The sequence below is a fragment of the Arachis ipaensis genome, chromosome B1, assembly GCF_059453495.1.
Source record: "Arachis ipaensis isolate K30076 ecotype BB chromosome B1, ASM5945349v1, whole genome shotgun sequence".
In the NCBI taxonomy this organism is placed as follows: domain Eukaryota; kingdom Viridiplantae; phylum Streptophyta; class Magnoliopsida; order Fabales; family Fabaceae; genus Arachis; species Arachis ipaensis.
Window position 1 is genome coordinate 101,236,342 of NC_142436.1, and position 18,171 is coordinate 101,254,512.

Consider the following 18,171-nt stretch of genomic DNA (forward strand, 5'->3'; position numbering starts at 1 on the left):
CACACCATAATCTATGGTGTGTAGAAACTCTACTGTAGAAAATACATAAGTGATGAAGGTCCAGGCATGGCTGAATGGCCAACCCCCCTAAAAGTCTAAGATAGCATAAAACTAATCAAAAGAACTCACTAACATGATAGTAAAAAGTTCTATTTATACTAAACTAGTTACTAAGTTTACAAAAATCAGTAAATGATGCAGAAATTCACTTCCGGGCCAACTTGGTGTGTGCTTGGGCTGAGCATTGAAGCTTTCACATGTAGAGGTCTTCCTTGGAGTTAAACGCCAGTTTGTAACCAGTTTCTGGCGTTTAACTCTGCTTTGCAACCTGTTTCTGGCGTTTAACTCCAGAATAAGGCAGAGAGCTGGCGTTGAACGCCAGTTTGCGTCATCTAAACTCGGGTAAAGTATGGACTATTATATATTTCTGGAAAGCCCTGTAGCTCCAGAAAATCCACTTTAAGTACAGGGAGGCCAGAATCCAACAGCATTTGCAGTCCTTCTTCAACCTCTGAATCTGGTTTTTGCTCAAGTCCCTCAATTTCAGCCAGAAATTACCTGAAATCACAGAAAAACACACAAACTCATAGTAAAGTCCAGAATTGTAATTTTTATTTAAAAACTAATAAAAATATACTAAAAACTAATAAAATCATACTGAAAACTATGTAAAAACAATGCCAAAAAGCGTATAAATTATCCACTCATCAGCCAGATTCTCAACCCAAGGAGAGTCTGGATACTTGGGATAAAGTGGTCACTAGATTTCTGACTAAATATTTCCCACCACAAAAGCTAACTAAGCTAAAGGTGGAGGTTCAGACCTTCAGACAAAAAGATAGTGAAACCCTCTATGAAGCCTGGAAGAGATTCAAGCTGCTAACCAGGCAATGTCCTCCAGACATGTTTTCTAAATGGACTCAACTGGATATCTTTTATGAGGGATTATGTGAAATGTCCAAAATGTGTTTAGATAATTCTGTACGTGGTTCGTTGTACATGAAGAAGACACTAGAGGAAACTAATGAGCTTATTGAGTTGGTTGCTAACAACCAATATTTATACTCATCTAACAGAAATCCTGTGAAATCTGGGACTCCTCAGAAGAAATGCGTTTTGGAAGTAGAAGCTTTTATGCTCTTCTTGCTCAGAACAAAATTTTGTCTCAACAAATAAATTTGATTACTCAACAATTGAGTGGGATGCAGGTTTCAGCTGTCAACACTCAGAATGTACCTTAAGAAGCCCCTTATGACATTACTAGTAGCTCTATGTAAGGTGAGAATTATGATTATGCTCAATCTTCTTCTGAAAAGGTCAATTACATGGGGAATGCTCCTAAAAACCCCAATAATGATCCATACTCTAAGACCTATAATTAGGGGTGGAGAAATCACCCAAATTTGGGGTGGAGAGAGCAACCTCAGAGACCACAGAATTTTAAAAACAATTCTCAGGGCGGTTTTTAGCATAATAATCATAATAACTGCCAGTTTTAGTCTCATAAACAACAACCACCTCAGCAGGAAAATTCTCAGCCCCAGAAGAACACTGATTTGGAAGTAGTACTAAATAGTTTTATGCAGGAAACTAGAGCTTCCATCAGAAACTTGGAGGTACAAGTAGGCTATTTGAGCAAGCAAATACCTGAAAGGCCTCCAAGTACATTTCCTGGTGATACAGTGTGAACCCAATAGAAGACTACAAGGCCATTCAATTGAGAAGTGGTAAAGTAGCTGGTTTTGAGACTTAGGTCAATGAGGAGCTAGTTGAAAAAAGAAGCTCCAGATAATCCATTCCCAGTCTCTCTTGATACTCATCCTACATTGCCAAAGGCTCCTAAGTACAAGCCTAAAATGCCATATCCTCAGAGACTTCAGAAGGCTTCTAAAGACAAGCAATTTTCTAGATTTTTAGAAGTCTTCAAGAAGCTTTAGATCAACATTCCTTTAGCTGAGGCTCTTGAGAAAATGCCTCTCCCTACTAAATTCATGAAAGAACAGTTGACTAACAAGAGGAATTGGAAGGAAAAAGAGACAGTGGTGTTAACTAAGGAATGCAGTGCTATTATTCAACATAACCTTCCTTAGAAGATGTAGGATCCAAGAAGCTTTGTAATTCCTTGAACCATCGGAGATGTCACCATTCAGAGAGCTTTGTGTGACGTTGGAGCTAGCATCAACCTCATGCCACATCAGTGATGAAAAAGCTCTAAATTGAGGAGGTAAGACCCACTCGTATCTCTCTTCAACTTTCTGATCTTTCTATGAAATTTCCTATGGGGTTGTTGAGGATTTACTTTTGAAAGTGGGACCATTTATTTTTCCTGCTGATTTTATTATATTGGATATGGAAGAGGATAAAAAGTCCTTTATTATTCTTGGAAGACCCTTTTTAGCTACAGGTAGAGCTCTGATTGATGTGCAATAGGGTGAATTAACCCTGGGGGTCAATGAAGAACAGGTTGTCCTTAATGTATTTGAAGCCATCAAACACCCTAATGATTCTAAGGGGTGTATGAGAGTTGATGTTGTTGAGCCACTTATTCAAGAGGTACTAGAAGCTGAGGTACTTGATGATATTTTGGATCCCCTCTCTGAGTATGAATTACTTGAGAATGATGATTCACTACCCCAGAAGAACATATTGAGCACGCCTACGGTGGAGGAAGAAGTCCCCAGGCTTGAGCTCAAGCTTTTGCCTCCTTCTCTGAAATATACATTCCTGGGTGAAAATGATTCATATCCAGTGATTATTAGCTCTTTCTTGAAACCTGGTGAGAAAGAGGCACTGATTACAGTGCTCAAGAGCCATAAAATATCTCTTGGGTGGACCATTGGTGATTTAAAAGGGATTAGTCCAACCAAGTGTATGCACAAGATTCTTCTTGAAGATGATGCTAAACCGGTTGTGCAACCACAAAGCAGGCTCAATCCAACTATGAAAGAGGTGGTCCAAAAGGAGGTAATAAAACTATGGGAAGCCGGCATTATATACCCTATTTCTAATAGCCCTTGGGTAAGTCCTGTGCAGCTAGTTCCTAAGAAAGGAGGGATGACAGTGATCAAGAATGAAAAGAATGAGCTAATTCATACAAGGACCGTCACATGCTAGAGAATGTGCATAGACTACAGGAGGCTCAACACTGCTACAAGGAAGGATCACTAATAGCCTTTCATTAATAAGATGCTTTAGAGGTTAGCTATTCATGCTTTTTATTGTTTTCTTGATGGATATTCTGGATATAACCAAATTGCAGTGGACCTTCAAGTTCAAGAGAAGATGGCATTCACATGCCCTTTTGGAGTATTTGCTTACAGGAGGATGCCATTTGGACTCTGTAATGCCCCAACAACTTTTCAGAGGTGTATGCTTTCAATTTTTTTTGATATAGTTGAAAGGTTTATTGAGGTATTTATGGATGACTTTTCTATTTTTGGTAATTCTTTTAAATCCTACCTTAAGCATTTATCTCTGGTTTTGAAATGGTGTCAAGAATCAAACCTTGTTTTAAATTGGGAAAAATGCCATTTTATGGTTACAAAAGGTATTGTTCTTGGACAGTGGATTTCAAGCAAGGGGATTGAGGTTGATAGAGCCAAGGTGGAGGAAATTGAAAAATTACCACTACCAACTAATGTTAAGGGAGTCCAGAGTTTCTTGGGTCATGTAGGATTTTACAGAAGATTTATAAAGGATTTTTCTAAGATTGCTAAATCATTAAGCAACGTACTAGTTGCTAATGTTCCTTTTGTATTTGATACTAACTGTCTGCATGCTTTTGAAACTCTAAAAGCAAACCTTACCTATGCTCCCATCATAGCTCCCCCTGATTGGGATTTGCCATTTGAATTAATGTGTGATGCTAGTGATTATGCTATAGGAGCTGTTTTAGGACAGAGGCATGGCAAGCTTATGCATCTCTTTACTATGCTAGTCGTGTGTTAAATGATGCTCAAAAGAATTAGACAACTACAGAAAAAGAATTATTAGCTATTGTGTATGCTATTGATAAGTTTAGGTCCTATTTAATTGGTTCTAAGGTTATTGTTTATACTTATCATGCTGCTTTGAAGTACCTTCTAACCAAACAGGATTCTAAACCAAGATTAATCAGATGGGTGCTTGATGAGCAGATAATTTATACGCTTTTTGGCATTGTTTTTAGTATGTTTTTAGTAGAATCTAGTTACTTTTAGGGATGTTTTCATTAGTTTTTACGTTAAATTCACATTTCTGGACTTTACTATGAGTTTGTGTGTTTTTCTATGATTTCAGGTATTTTCTGGCTGAAATTGAGGGACTTGAGCAAAAATCAGATTCAGAGGTTGAAGAAGGACTGCTGATGCTGTTGGATTCTGACCTCCCTGCACTCAAAATGGATTTTCTGGAGCTACAGAACTCAAAATGGCGCGCTTCCAATTGCGTTGGAAAGTAGACATCCAGGGCTTTCCAGAAATATATAATAGTCCATACTTTGCCCAAGTTTAAATGACGCATACTGGCGTTCAACGCCAGCTCTCTGCCCAATTCTGGCGTCCAGCGCCAGAAACAAGTTGCAAAGTGGAGTTCAACGCCCAAACTGGCACAAAAGCTGGCGTTCAACTCCAAGAATGACCTCTCCACATGTAGACTTCAAGCTCAGCCCAAGCACACACCAAGTAGGCCCCGAAAGTGGATTTATGCATTTTTAACGGTAGAGTTTCTACACTCCATAGATTAAGGTGTGGAGCTTTGCTGTTCCTCAAAGATTAATGCAAAGTACTACTGTTTTCTATTCAATTCATCTTATTTCGCTTCTAAGATATTCATTCGCACTTCAACCTGAATGTGATGAACGTGACAATCATCATCATTCCCTATGAACGCGTGCCTGACAACCACCTCCGTTCTACCTTAGATTCAATGAGTGTCTCTTAGATCTCTTAATCGGAATCTTCGTGGTGTAAGTTAGAATGATGGCGGCATTCAAGAGAATCCGGAAAGTCTAAACCTTGTCTGTGGTATTCCGAGTAGGATTCAATGATTGAATGACTGTGACAAGCTTCAAACTCGCGAGTGCTGGGCGTAGTGACAGATGCAAAAGGAGGGTGAATCCTATTCCAGCATGATCGGGAACCTCAGATGATTAGCCGTGCCGTGACAGGGCATCTTGGACCATTTTCACAAGAGGAGGGGATGTAGCCACTGACAACGGTGATGCCCTTGCATAAAGCCAGCCATGGAAAGGAGTAAGACTGATTGGATGAAGACAGCAGGAAAGCGGAGGTTCAGAGGAATGAATGCATCTCCATACACTTATCTAAAATTCTCACCAACGATTTACAAGGTGACCATAGCTTGCTTCATACCAACAATCTCCGTGGGATTCGACCCTTACTCACGTAAGGTATTACTTGGACGACCCAGTGCACTTGCTGGTTAGTTATGCGAAGTTGTGAAAATATGTTTAGACCATGGTTCTGTGCATCCGTTTTTGGTGCCATCGCCAGGGAATCATTTTCGAACAATAATTCACAACCTGAGTAGCAATTTTGCATACCAAGTTTTTGGCGCCGTTGCCGGGGATTGTTCGAGTTTGGACAACTGACGGTTCATCTTGTTGCTCAGATTAGGTAATTTTCTTTTTGTTTTATTTTCAAAAATTCTTCAAAAATCTTTCAAAAATTTCTCATTTGTTTTCGAAAAAATTTTAAAACAAAAATGTTTTCAAAAATATATTTTTCTTCAGAATTTTTAAGAATGAATTCTAGTGTTTCATGAAGCATGTTGAAGCCTGGCTGGCTGTAAAGCCATATCTAATTCCTCTGTAGGGCATGTTAGGCTTGTCATGTCTGAGTTACATACTAAAGCTTGGCTGGCTATAAAGCCATGCCTGACCCTTTGATTGGAGCTTTAGACTAAAGAGCATAAGATTCCTGGAATTCATATTAAAAGTTTTGGAATCCTTATTTTTCTTTTTCAAATGATTTTCGAAAAAATTAAAAGAAAATATAAAAAAATAAAAAAAATCATAAAAATAAAAAATATTTCATGTTTCTTGTTTGAGTCTTGAGTCAAGTTAAAAGTTTGGTGTCAATTGCATAATCATCTTGCATTTTTCGAAAAATTCATGCATTCAGAGTGTTCTTCATGATCTTCAAGTTGTTCTTGGTAAGTCTTCTTGTTTGATCTTTGCATTTGCATGTTTTGTGTCTTTTCTTGTTTTTCATATGCATTCCTGAATTCTTTATGTCTAAGCATTAAAGAATTCTAAGTTTGGTGTCTTGCATGTTTTCTTTGCATTAAAAATTTTTTTCAAAAATGTGTTCTTGATGTTCATCATGATCTTCATAGTGTTCTTGGTGTTCATCTTGACATTCATAGCATTCTTGCATGCATTCATTGTTTTGATCCATAACTTTCATACATTGCATCATTTTTCTTGTTTTTCTCTCTCATCATAAAAATTCAAAAATCAAAAAAATATCTTTCCCTTTTTCTCTCTTAAAATTTCAAAAATTAGATTTGACTTTTTCAAATTTTTTTTTTAAAATCTAGTTATTTTTATGAGTCAAATCAAATTTTCAATTTAAAAAAATCTTATCTTTTTTCAAAATCTTTTTCAAAAATCAGATCTTTTTTTTATTTTTTTTAGTTATTTTCGAAAATTTCAAAAATATTTTTCAAAAATCTTTTTCTTAATTTTACATCATATTTTCGAAAATAACATCATCAATTAATGTTTTGATTCAAAAATTTCAAGTTTGTTACTTACTTGTTAAGAAAGATTCAAACTTTAAGTTCTAGAATCATATCTTGTGATTTCTTGTGAATCAAGTCATTAATTGAGATTTTAAAAATCAAATCTTTTTCAAAAACTAATTTCTATCATATCTTTTCAAAAATATCTTCTTATCTTACCTTTTTCAAAAAAGTGATTGCAAAATATCTTTTCTAACTTCCTAACTTCTTATCTTTTCAAAATTTGTTTCAACTAACTAACTAACTTTTTGTTTGTTTTCAAAACTACCTAACTAACTCTCTCTCTCTCTAATTTTCGAAAATATCTTTCCTCTTTTTCAAAAATTCTTTTTAATTAACTAATTATTTTAATTTTTGATTTTTTATTTTCAAAAATTACTAACCTTTTTCAAAAAACTATTTTCGAAAATCACTAACTCTTTTTCAAAAATTATTTTCAAAATTCTCCCTCTCTCATCTCATTCTAATTATTTATTCATCTACTAACATCTCTTCCTCACATCACTCACCAAATTCGAACCCCCTCTTCCATCTGTGTTCGAATTTTTTTTCTTCTTCTTTTCTTCCACTCACCTAAAGGGAACCTCTATACTTGGGTAAAAAGGATCCCTATTATTATTATTTTTCTGTACCCTCTTCTTTGTCATATGAGCAGGAGCAAGGACAAGAACATCCTTGTTGAAGCAGATCCAGAACTTGAAAGGACTCTGAAGAAGAAACTAAGAGAAGCTAAATTACAACTATCCAGCAAGCACCTGTCAGAAATTTTCGAACAGGAAGAGGAGATGGCAGCCGAAAATAATAATAATGCAAGGAGGATGCTTGGTGACTTTACTGCACCTAATTCCAATTTACATGGAAGATGCATCTCCATTCCTACCATTGGAGCAAATAATTTTGAGCTGAAACCTCAGCTAGTTTCTCTGATGCAGCAGAACTGCAAGTTTCATGGACTTCCATCTGAAGATCCTTTTCAGTTCTTAACTGAATTCTTACAGATCTGTGATACTGTTAAGACTAATGGAGTAGATCCTGAAGTCTACAGGCTCATTGGTGCACAAAATTGTGATCTCTGGTAGTGGCTTCTTAGGCCAGATACTCTGATCTAGTTTTACAGTCTGTCACAACTTCGATACAACTAACCAGCAAGTGCACTGGGTCGTCCAAGTAATACCTTACGTGAGTAAGGGTCGAATCCCACGGAGATTGTTGGTATGAAACAAGCTATGGTCACCTTGTAAATCTCAGTCAGGCGGATATAAAATAATCATGGAGTTTTCGAATATTAATTAATAAAATAGGGATAGAGATACTTATGTAATTCATTGGTAGGAATTTCAGATAAGCGAATGGAGATGCTTTCGTTCCTCTGAACCTCTGCTTTCCTGCTATCTTCATCCAATCAGTCTTACTCCTTTCCATGGCTGGCTTTATGCAAGGGCATCACCGTTGTCAGTGGCTACATCCCCTCCTCTCAGTGAATAATATGCTCACCACCCTGTCACGGCACGGCTATTCATCTGTCGGTTCTCGATCATGCTGGAATAGGATTCACCCTCCTTTTGCGTCTGTCACTAACGCCCAACAATCGCGAGTTTGAAGCTCGTCACAGTCATTCAATCATTGAATCCTACTCAGAATACCACAGACAAGGTTTAGACCTTCCGGATTCTCTTGAATGCCGCCATCATTCTAGCTTACGCCACGAAGATTCTGTTTAGGAGATCTAAGAGATATTCATTCTAGCTTATTTCATGTAGAACGGAAGTGTTTGTCAGGCACGTGTTCATAGGGGAGACGGTGATGAGCGTCACACATAATCATCACCTTCATCACATTCTTGGGTGCGAATGGATATCTTAGAAGCGAAATAAGATGAATTGAATAGAAAACAGTAGTACTTTGCATTAATCTTTGAGGAACAGCAGAGCTCCACACCTTAATCTATGGAGTGTAGAAACTCTACCGTATGAAAATACATAAGTGAAGGTTCAGGCATGGCCGAGATGGCCAGCACCCTAAAACGTGATCAAAGGATCATAAGGTAATCCAAAGATGGTCAAAAAGACTAGTAAAGGGTCCTATTTATAATAAACTAACTACTAGGGTTTACATGAGTAAGTAATTGATGCATAAATCCACTTCCTGGGCCCACTTGGTGTGTGTTTGGGCTGAGCTTATGTGTAGCACGTGCAGAGGCCATTTGTGGAGTTGAACGCCAGTTTCTGTGCCAGTTTGGGCGTTCAACTCTGGTTTTGGATCCTTTTCTGGCGCTGGACGCCAGATTTGGGCAGAAGGCTGGCGTTGAACGCCAGTTTACGTCGTCGATTCTTGGCCAAAGTATGGACTATTATATATTTCTGGAAAGCCCTGGATGTCTACTTTCCAACGCAATTGGAAGCGCGCCATTTCAAGTTCTGTAGCTCCAGAAAATCCACTTTGAGTGCAGGGAGGTCAGAATCCAACAGCATCAGCAGTCCTTCTTCAACCTCTGAATCTGATTTTTGCTCAAGTCCCTCAATTTCAGCCAGAAAATACCTGAAATCACAAAAAAACACACAAACTCATAGTAAAGTCCAGAAATGTGAATTTAACATAAAAACTAATGAAAACATCCCTAAAAGTGACTAGATCCTACTAAAAACATACTAAAAACAATGCCAAAAAGCGTATAAATTATCCGCTCATCACAACACCAAACTTAAATTGTTGATTGTCCCCAAGCAACTTAAAATCAAATAGGATAAAAAGAAGAGAATATGCTATAAATTCCAAACTATCAATGAAACAGAGCTCCAATCATATGAGCGGGACTTATAGCTTTTTGCCTCTTGAATAGTTTTGGCATCTCACTTTATCCATTGAGGTTCAGAATGATTGGCATCTATGGGAACTTCAGATTTCGAATAGTGTTATTGACTCTCCTAGTTCAGTATGATGATTCTTGAACACAGCTTCTTTATGAGTCTTGGCCGTGGCCCTAAGCACTTTGTTTTCCAGTATTACCACCGGATACATAAATGCCACAGACACATAATTGGGTGAACCTTTTCAGATTGTGACTCAGCTTTGCTAGAGTCCCCAATTAGAGGTGTCCAGGGTTCTTAAGCACACTCTTCTTTGCTTTGGACCTTGACTTTAACCGCTCAGTCTCAAGTTTTCACTTGACACCTACACGCCACAAGCACATGGTTAGGGACAGCTTGGTTTAGCCGCTTAGACCAGGATTTTATTCCTTTAGGCCCTCCTATCCACTGATGCTCAAAGCCTTGGGATCCTTTTTATTTGCCCTTGCCTTTTGGTTTTAAGGGTTATTGGCTTTTTCTGCTTACTTTTTCTTTTTCTTTCTATTTTTATTTTTTTTTATTTTTTTTTTCTATTTTTTTTCTCCCCTTTTTTTTTTCTGCAAGCTTTGTTCTTTGCTGCTTTTTCTTGCTTCAAGAATCATTTTTATGATTTTTCAGATTATCAAATAACATGTCTCCTAGTCATCATTCTTTCAAGAGCCAACATATTTAACATTCTTAAACAACAACTTCAAAAGACATATGCACTGTTCAAGCATACATTCAGAAAACAAGAAGCATTGTCACCACATCAATATAATTAAACTAAGTTCAATGATAAATTCGAAACTCATGTACTTCTTGTTCTTTTGAATTAAAACATTTTTCATTTAAGAGAGGTGATGGATTCATAGGACATTTATAACTTTAAGACAAAGTTACTAACTACTAATGATCATGTAATGAAGACACAAACATAGATAAGCACATAACATAGAAAACGAAAAGCAGAAGAATTAAGAACAAGGAATGAATCCACCTTAGTGATGGTGGCACTTCCTTCTTGAGGAATCAATGATGTCCTTGAGCTCTTCTATGTCTCTTCCTTGCCTTTGTTGCTCCTCCTCCAGTGCTTTTAGATCTTCTCTGATTTCATGAAGGATGATGGAGTGCTCTTGATGTTCCACCCTTAGTTGCTTCCAATAATTGTGTGGAAGAAAATGTATCCCTTGAGGTATCTCAGGGATCTCTTGATTTGCAGTCAAATGTTCTACCACTGAGCTATAGACCCTTGATGGAAGCTTTTGTCTTCCCTTTCCTCTTTCTAGAGGTTTCTCTGGCCTTAGGTGCCATCAATGGTTATGGAAAAAACAAAAAAAAGCTATGCTTTTACCACACCAAACTTAGAATGTTGCTCGCCCTCGAGAAAAAGAAGAAAGAATAGAAGAATAAGAAGAAGATATGGAGGAGATGGATGGGAGTGTGTGTTCGGCCATAAGGGTGGGATTGGGTGGGAGAGAGATGTTGAATTTTGAAGGTAGTGGGTGTATGGATGTGAGTGGTAAATGGAAAGTAGAAGGGATGATCATGAATGGGAAGAGAGATGATGAGGTAGGTAGGGATCCTGTGGGGTCCACAGATCCTGAGATGATCCTGTGGGGTCCATAGATCCTGAGGTGTCAAGGCATTTACATCCCTGCACCAATTTAGGCATGTAAAATGCCCTTGCACACAACTCTGGGCGTTCAGCGCCAGGTTGGTGCCCATTTTGGGCGTTCAACGCCCCTTTGCTGCCATTTCTGGCATTGAACGCCAGAACCATGCTTGTTCTGGGTGTTCAGCGCCAGGATGCTCCCATTCTGGGTGTTCAGCGCCAGAACTATGCTCTGTTCTGGCGTTTGAACGCCAGACAGATGCTCCTCCAGGGTGTGATTTTTCTTCTGCTGTTTTTGATTCCATTTTCAATTTTTATATTTATTTTGTGACTCCGCATGATCATGAACCTAAGAAAACATGAAAAACAATAAAAGTAAGAATTAGATAAACATTGGGTTGCCTCCCAACAAGCGCTTCTTTAATGTCAATAGCTTGACAGTGGGCTCTCATGGAGCCTCACAGATGTGCAGAGCTTTGTTGAGACTCTCCAACACCAAACTTAGAGTTTGGATATGGGAGTTCAACACCAAACTTAGAGTTTGGTTGTGGCCTCCCAACACCAAACTTAGAGTTTGACTGTGGGGGCTCTGGTTGACTCTGCTTTGAGAGAAGCTTTTCATGCTTCCTCTTCATGGTTGCAGAGGGAGATCCTTGAGTTTTAAACACAAGGGAGTCCTCATTCCATTGAAGGACTATTTCACCTCTGTCAACATCAATCACAGCTCTTGCAGTGGCCAGGAAAGGTCTTCCTAGGATGATGGATTCATCCTCTTCCTTTCCAGTATCCAAGACTATGAAATCAGTAGGTATGTAAAGGCCCTCAACCTTTACTAATACATCTTCTACTTGTCCATAAGCCTGTTTTCTTGAGCTGTCTGCCATCTCTAATGAGATTTTAGCAGCTTGCACCCCATAGATTCCCAGTTTTTCTATTACAGAGAGGGGCATGAGGTTTATTCCTGAACCAAGGTCACACAGAGCCTTAAAGATCATGGTGCCTATGGTACAAGGTATTATGAACTTTCCAGGATCCTGTCTCTTCTGAGGCAATGTCAGTTGATCCAGATCACTTAGTTCATTGATGAACAAGGGAGGTTCAACTTCCCAAGTATCAATGCCAAACAATTTGGCATTCAGCTTCATGATTGCACCAAGAAACTTGGCAGTTTGCTCTTCAGTGACATCCTCATTCTCTTCAAAAGAGGAATACTCATCAGAGCTCATGAAGGGCATAAGGAGGTTCAATGGAATCTCTATGGTCTCTAGATGAGCCTCAGAGTCCTTTGGTTCCTCAGAGGGAAGCTCCTTATTGATCACTGGACGTCCCAGGAGGTCTTCCTCCTTGGGATTTACGTCCTCTCCTCTCCTTACAGGTTCGGCCATGGCGCTTATGTCAATGGCCTTGCACTCTCCTTTTGGATTCTCTTCTGTATTGCTTGGGAGAATACTAGGAGGGATTTCAGTGATCCTTTTACTCAGCTGGCCCACTTGTGCTTCCAGATTTCTAATGGAAGACCTTGTTTCATTCATGAAACTCACAGTGGCCTTAGATAGATCAGAGACTAGATTTGCTAAATTAGAAGCATTTTGTTCAGAGTTCTCTGTCTGTTGCTGAGTGGATGATGGAAAAGGCTTGCTATTGCTAAACCTGTTTCTTCCACCATTATTAAAGCCTTGTTTGGGCTTTTGATCCTTCCATGAGAAATTTGGATGATTTCTCCATGATGAGTTATAGGTGTTTCCATAAGGTTCACCTAAGTAATTTACCTCTGCTAATGCAGGGTTCTCAGGATCATAAGCTTCTTCTTCAGAAGAAGCCTCTTGAGTACTGTTGGATGCAGCTTGCATTCCATGCAGACTCTGAGAGATCATATTGACTTGCTGAGTCAATATTTTATTCTGAGCCAATATGGCATTCAGAGTATCAACTTCAAGAACTCCCTTCTTCATAGGCGTCCTATTGTTCACAGGATTTCTTTCAGAAGTGTACATGAACTGGTTATTAGCAACCATGTCAATGAGTTCTTGAGCTTCTGCAGGCATTTTCTTTAGGTGAATGGATCCACCTGCAGAGGTATCCAATGACATCTTAGATAACTCAGACAGACCATCATAGAATATATCCAGGATGGTCCATTCTGAAAGCATGTCAGAAGGACACTTTTTGGTCAACTGTTTGTATCTTTCCCAAGCTTCATAGAGGGATTCACCTTCTTTCTGTCTGAAGGTTTGAACATCAGCTCTAAGCTTGCTCAGCTTTTGAGGAGGAAAGTACTTGGCTAAGAAAGCCGTGACCAGCTTATCCCAAGAGTTCAGGCTGTCTTTGGGTTGAGAATCCAACCATAATCTAGCTCTGTCTCTTATAGCAAAAGGGAAAAGCATGAGCCTGTAGACTTCAGGATCTACTCCATTAGTCTTAACAGTATCACATATCTGCAAGAATTCAGTTAAGAACTGAAAAGGATCGTCAGAAGGAAGTCCATGAAACTTGCAGTTCTGCTGCATCAGAGAAACTAACTGAGGTTTCAGCTCAAAGTTGTTTGCTCCAATGGCAGGAATGGAGATGCTTCTTCCATGTAAATTGGAATTAGGTGCAGTAAAGTCACCAAGCATTTTCCTTGCATTGTTGTTGGGTTCGGCTGCCATCTCCTTTACTTGTTCGAAATTTTCAATCAAGTTGCCTCTGGATTGTTGTAATTTAGCTTCTCTTAATTTTCTCTTCAGAGTCCTTTCAGGTTCTGGATCAGCTTCAACAAGAATGCCTTTTTCTCTGTCCCTGCTCATAAGAAAGAGGAGAGAAAAAGAAAAGTAATAATAATAATGGAGATCCTTTATACCACAGTATAGGGATTCCTGTGTGAGTGGAAGAAGATGGGGAGACAAAGAATGTGATGTAAAGGAAGAAACACAACTGTACGAATGGAAGAGATGTGAGATGAGATGTTAGGATATGACTGAATAAATAGAATAGGATGGAGGAGGGATAATTTTCGAAAATTATTTTGAAAAAGAGTTAGTGATTTTTGAAAATGGTTTTTGAAAAATGTTAGTAATTTTCGAAAATTTTTGAAATCAAAAATAAAAAATAAAAATAATTAGTTAATTAACAAGAAATTTTTGAAAAAGAGGGGAGATATTTTCGAAAATTAGAGAGAGAGAGTTAGTTAGGTAGTTTTGAAAAAGTTAAGAAACAAACAAAAAGTTAGTTAGTTAGTTGAAACAAATTTTGAAAAGATAAGAAGTTAGGAGGTTAGAAAAGATATTTTGGAAAGATATTTTTGAAAAAGATAAGATAAGAAGATATTTTTGAAAAGATATGATTGAAATTAGTTTTGAAAAAGATTTGATTTTTAAAATCTCAATTAATGACTTGATTCATAAGAAATCACAAGATATGATTCTAGAACTTAAAGTTTGAATCTTTCTTAACAAGTAAGTAACAAACTTCAAATTTTTGAATCAAAACATTAATTGATTATGTTATTTTCGAAAATTTGATATAAAAATAAGAAAAAGATTTTTGAAAAATATTTTTGGAATTTTCGAAAATAACTAAGAATTTTGAAAAAGATTTGATTTTTGAAAAAGATTTTGAAAAAGATAAGATTTTCAAATTGAAAATTTGATTTGACTCATGAGAAACAATTTGATTTTAAAAATTTTTGAAAAAGTCAATCCAAATTTTCGAATTTGATGAGAGAAAAAGGGAAAGATATTTTTTTTGATTTTTGAATTTTTATGATGCAAGAGAGAAAAACACCAAAAGATGCAATGCATGAAATTTTTTAGATCAAAACATGTGATGCATGCAAGAATGCTATGAATGTCAAGATGAACACCAAGAACACTTTGAAGATCATGATGAACATCAAGACACAATTTTGAAAAATTTTTAATGCAAAGAAAACATGCAAGACACCAAACTTAGAGTTCTTTAATGCTTAGGCACTAAGAATTCAAGAATGCATATGATAAACATGAAAAGACACAAAACAAAAAATCATCAAGATCAAACAAGAAGACTTACCAAGAACAACTTGAAGATCATGAAGAACACTATTAATGCATGATATTTTCGAAAAAATGCAAGATGCATATGCAAGTGACACCAAACTTATGATATGACTCAAGACTCAAACAAGAAATAGAAAAATATTTTTGATTTTTATGATTTTCTAATTTTTTTTGGTAATTTTTTTCGAAAATTATATGAAAAAGAAAAATAAGGATTCCAAAATTTTTAATATGAATTCCAGGAATCTTGCCATGTTAGTCTAAAGCTTCAGTCCAGGAATTAGACATGGCTCACTAGCCAGCCAAGCTTTCAATGAAAGCTCCAGTCCAAAACACTAGACATGGCCAATGGCCAGCCAAGCTTCAGCATTTAACATCAGAGTATATTGATCTTGATAACAAATTGCTGCTCATCATTTATCAAGTATGTAACTTAACTCTGATAGTTTGGAAGCCTCAATCCAAAAGAATTTAGACATGGCTTTACAGCCAGCCAGGCTTCACATGCTTCATGAAACACTAGAATTCATTCTTAAAAATTCTGAAGAAAAATATTTTATTTTTGAAAACATTTTTATTTTTTTCGAAAACAGATGAGAGATTTTTGAAAATATTTTTGAAAGATTTTTGAAAACAAAACGAAAAGAAAATTACCTAATCTGAGCAACAAGATGAACCGTCAGTTGTCCAAACTCAGACAATCCCCAGCAACGGCGCCAAAAACTTGGTGCTGTTGCCGGATCAAAAGGGAATCTGGCACTGATGTTACCGGACCAAAAGCTTGCCGAAAACTCAAACAATCCCCGGCAACGGTGCCAAAAACTTGGTGCACGAAATTGTGATCTCTGGTAGTGGCTTCTTAGGCCAGATACTCTGATCTAGTTTTACAGTCTGTCACAACTTCGATACAACTAACCAGCAAGTGCACTGGGTCGTCCAAGTAATACCTTACGTGAGTAAGGGTCGAATCCCACGGAGATTGTTGGTATGAAGCAAGCTATGGTCACCTTGTAAATCTCAGTCAGGCGGATATAAAATAATCATGGAGTTTTCGAATATTAATTAATAAAATAGGGATAGAGATACTTATGTAATTCATTGGTAGGAATTTCAGATAAGCGAATGGAGATGCTTTCGTTCCTCTGAACCTCTGCTTTCCTGCTATCTTCATCCAATCAGTCTTACTCCTTTCCATGGCTGGCTTTATGCAAGGGCATTACCGTTGTCAGTGGCTACATCCCCTCCTCTCAGTGAATAATATGCTCACGCACCCTGTCACGGCACGGCTATTCATCTGTCGGTTCCCGATCATGCTGGAATAGGATTCACCCTCCTTTTGCGTCTGTCACTAACGCCCAACAATCGCGAGTTTGAAGCTCGTCACAGTCATTCAATCATTGAATCCTACTCAGAATACCACAAACAAGGTTTAGACCTTCCGGATTCTCTTGAATGCTGCCATCATTCTAGCTTACGCCACGAAGATTCTGTTTAGGAGATCTAAGAGATATTCATTCTAGCTTATTTCATGTAGAACGGAAGTGTTTGTCAGGCACGTGTTCATAGGGGAGACGGTGATGAGCGTCACACATAATCATCACCTTCATCACATTCTTGGGTGCGAATGGATATCTTAGAAGCGAAATAAGATGAATTGAATAGAAAACAGTAGTACTTTGCATTAATCTTTGAGGAACAGCAGAGCTCCACACCTTAATCTATGGAGTGTAGAAACTCTACCGTATGAAAATACATATGTGAAGGTTCAGGCATGGCCGAGATGGCCAGCCCCCTAAAACGTGATCAAAGGATCATAAGGTAATCCAAAGATGGTCAAAAAGACTAGTAAAGGGTCCTATTTATAATAAACTAGCTACTAGGGTTTACATGAGTAAGTAATTGATGCATAAATCCACTTCCTGGGCCCACTTGGTGTGTGTTTGGGCTGAGCTTATGTGTAGCACGTCCAGAGGCCATTTGTGGATTTGAACGCCAGTTTCTGTGCCAGTTTGGGCGTTCAACTCTGGTTTTGGATCCTTTTCTGGCGCTGGACGCCAGATTTGGGCAGATGGCTGGCGTTGAACGCCAGTTTACGTCGTCAATTCTTGGCCAAAGTATGGACTATTATATATTGCTGGAAAGCCCTAGATGTCTACTTTCCAACGCAATTGGAAGCGCGCCATTTCAAGTTCTGTAGCTCCAGAAAATCCACTTTGAGTGTAGGGAGGTCAGAATCCAACAGCATCAGCCGTCCTTCTTCAACCTCTGAATCTGATTTTTGCTCAAGTCCCTCAATTTCAGCCAGAAAATACCTGAAATCACAGAAAAACACACAAACTCATAGTAAAGTCCAGAAATGTGAATTTAACATAAAAACTAATGAAAACATCCCTAAAAATGACTAGATCCTACTAAAAACATACTAAAAACAATGCCAAAAAGCGTATAAATTATCCGCTCATCACTCATGCTTTTCCCTTTTGCTGTAAGAGACAGAGCTAGAATATGGTTGGAATCTCAACCCAAAGACAGCCTGAACTCTTGGGATAAGCTGGTCACGGCTTTCTTAGCCAAGTTCTTTCCTCCTCAAAAGCTGAGCAAGCTTAGAGCTGATGTTCAAACCTTCAGACAGAAAGAAAGTGAATCCCTCTATGAAGCTTGGGAAAGATACAAGCAGCTGACCAAAAAGTGTCCTTCTGACATGCTTTCAGAATGGACCATCCTGGATATATTCTATGATGGTTTATCTGAGCTATCAAAGATGTCATTGGATACTTCTACAGGTGGATCCATTCACCTAAAGAAAATGCCTACAGAAGCTCAAGAACTCATTGACATGGTTGCTAATAACCAGTTTATGTACACTTCTGAGAGGAATCCTGTGAGTAATGGGACGCCTATGAAGAAGTGAGTTCCTAAAATTGATACTCTGAATGCCATATTGGCTCAGAACAAAATATTGACTCAGCAA

At 37.9% G+C, this 18,171-nt stretch overlaps 2 non-coding genes across 2 annotated transcripts; one reads left to right on the top strand and one right to left on the bottom strand.

The window, feature by feature from the left end:
* Window positions 1-13,328: 13,328 nt before the first annotated feature.
* On the top strand, window positions 13,329-13,436 carry LOC148577670 (small nucleolar RNA R71). The gene has a single exon (XR_015903280.1). It is a non-coding gene; the product is annotated as a small nucleolar RNA R71 (small nucleolar RNA).
* Window positions 13,437-17,799: 4,363 nt separating this feature from the next.
* Window positions 17,800-17,907, bottom strand: LOC148577671 (small nucleolar RNA R71). Its single transcript, XR_015904229.1, has one exon. It is a non-coding gene; the product is annotated as a small nucleolar RNA R71 (small nucleolar RNA).
* Window positions 17,908-18,171: the final 264 nt, after the last annotated feature.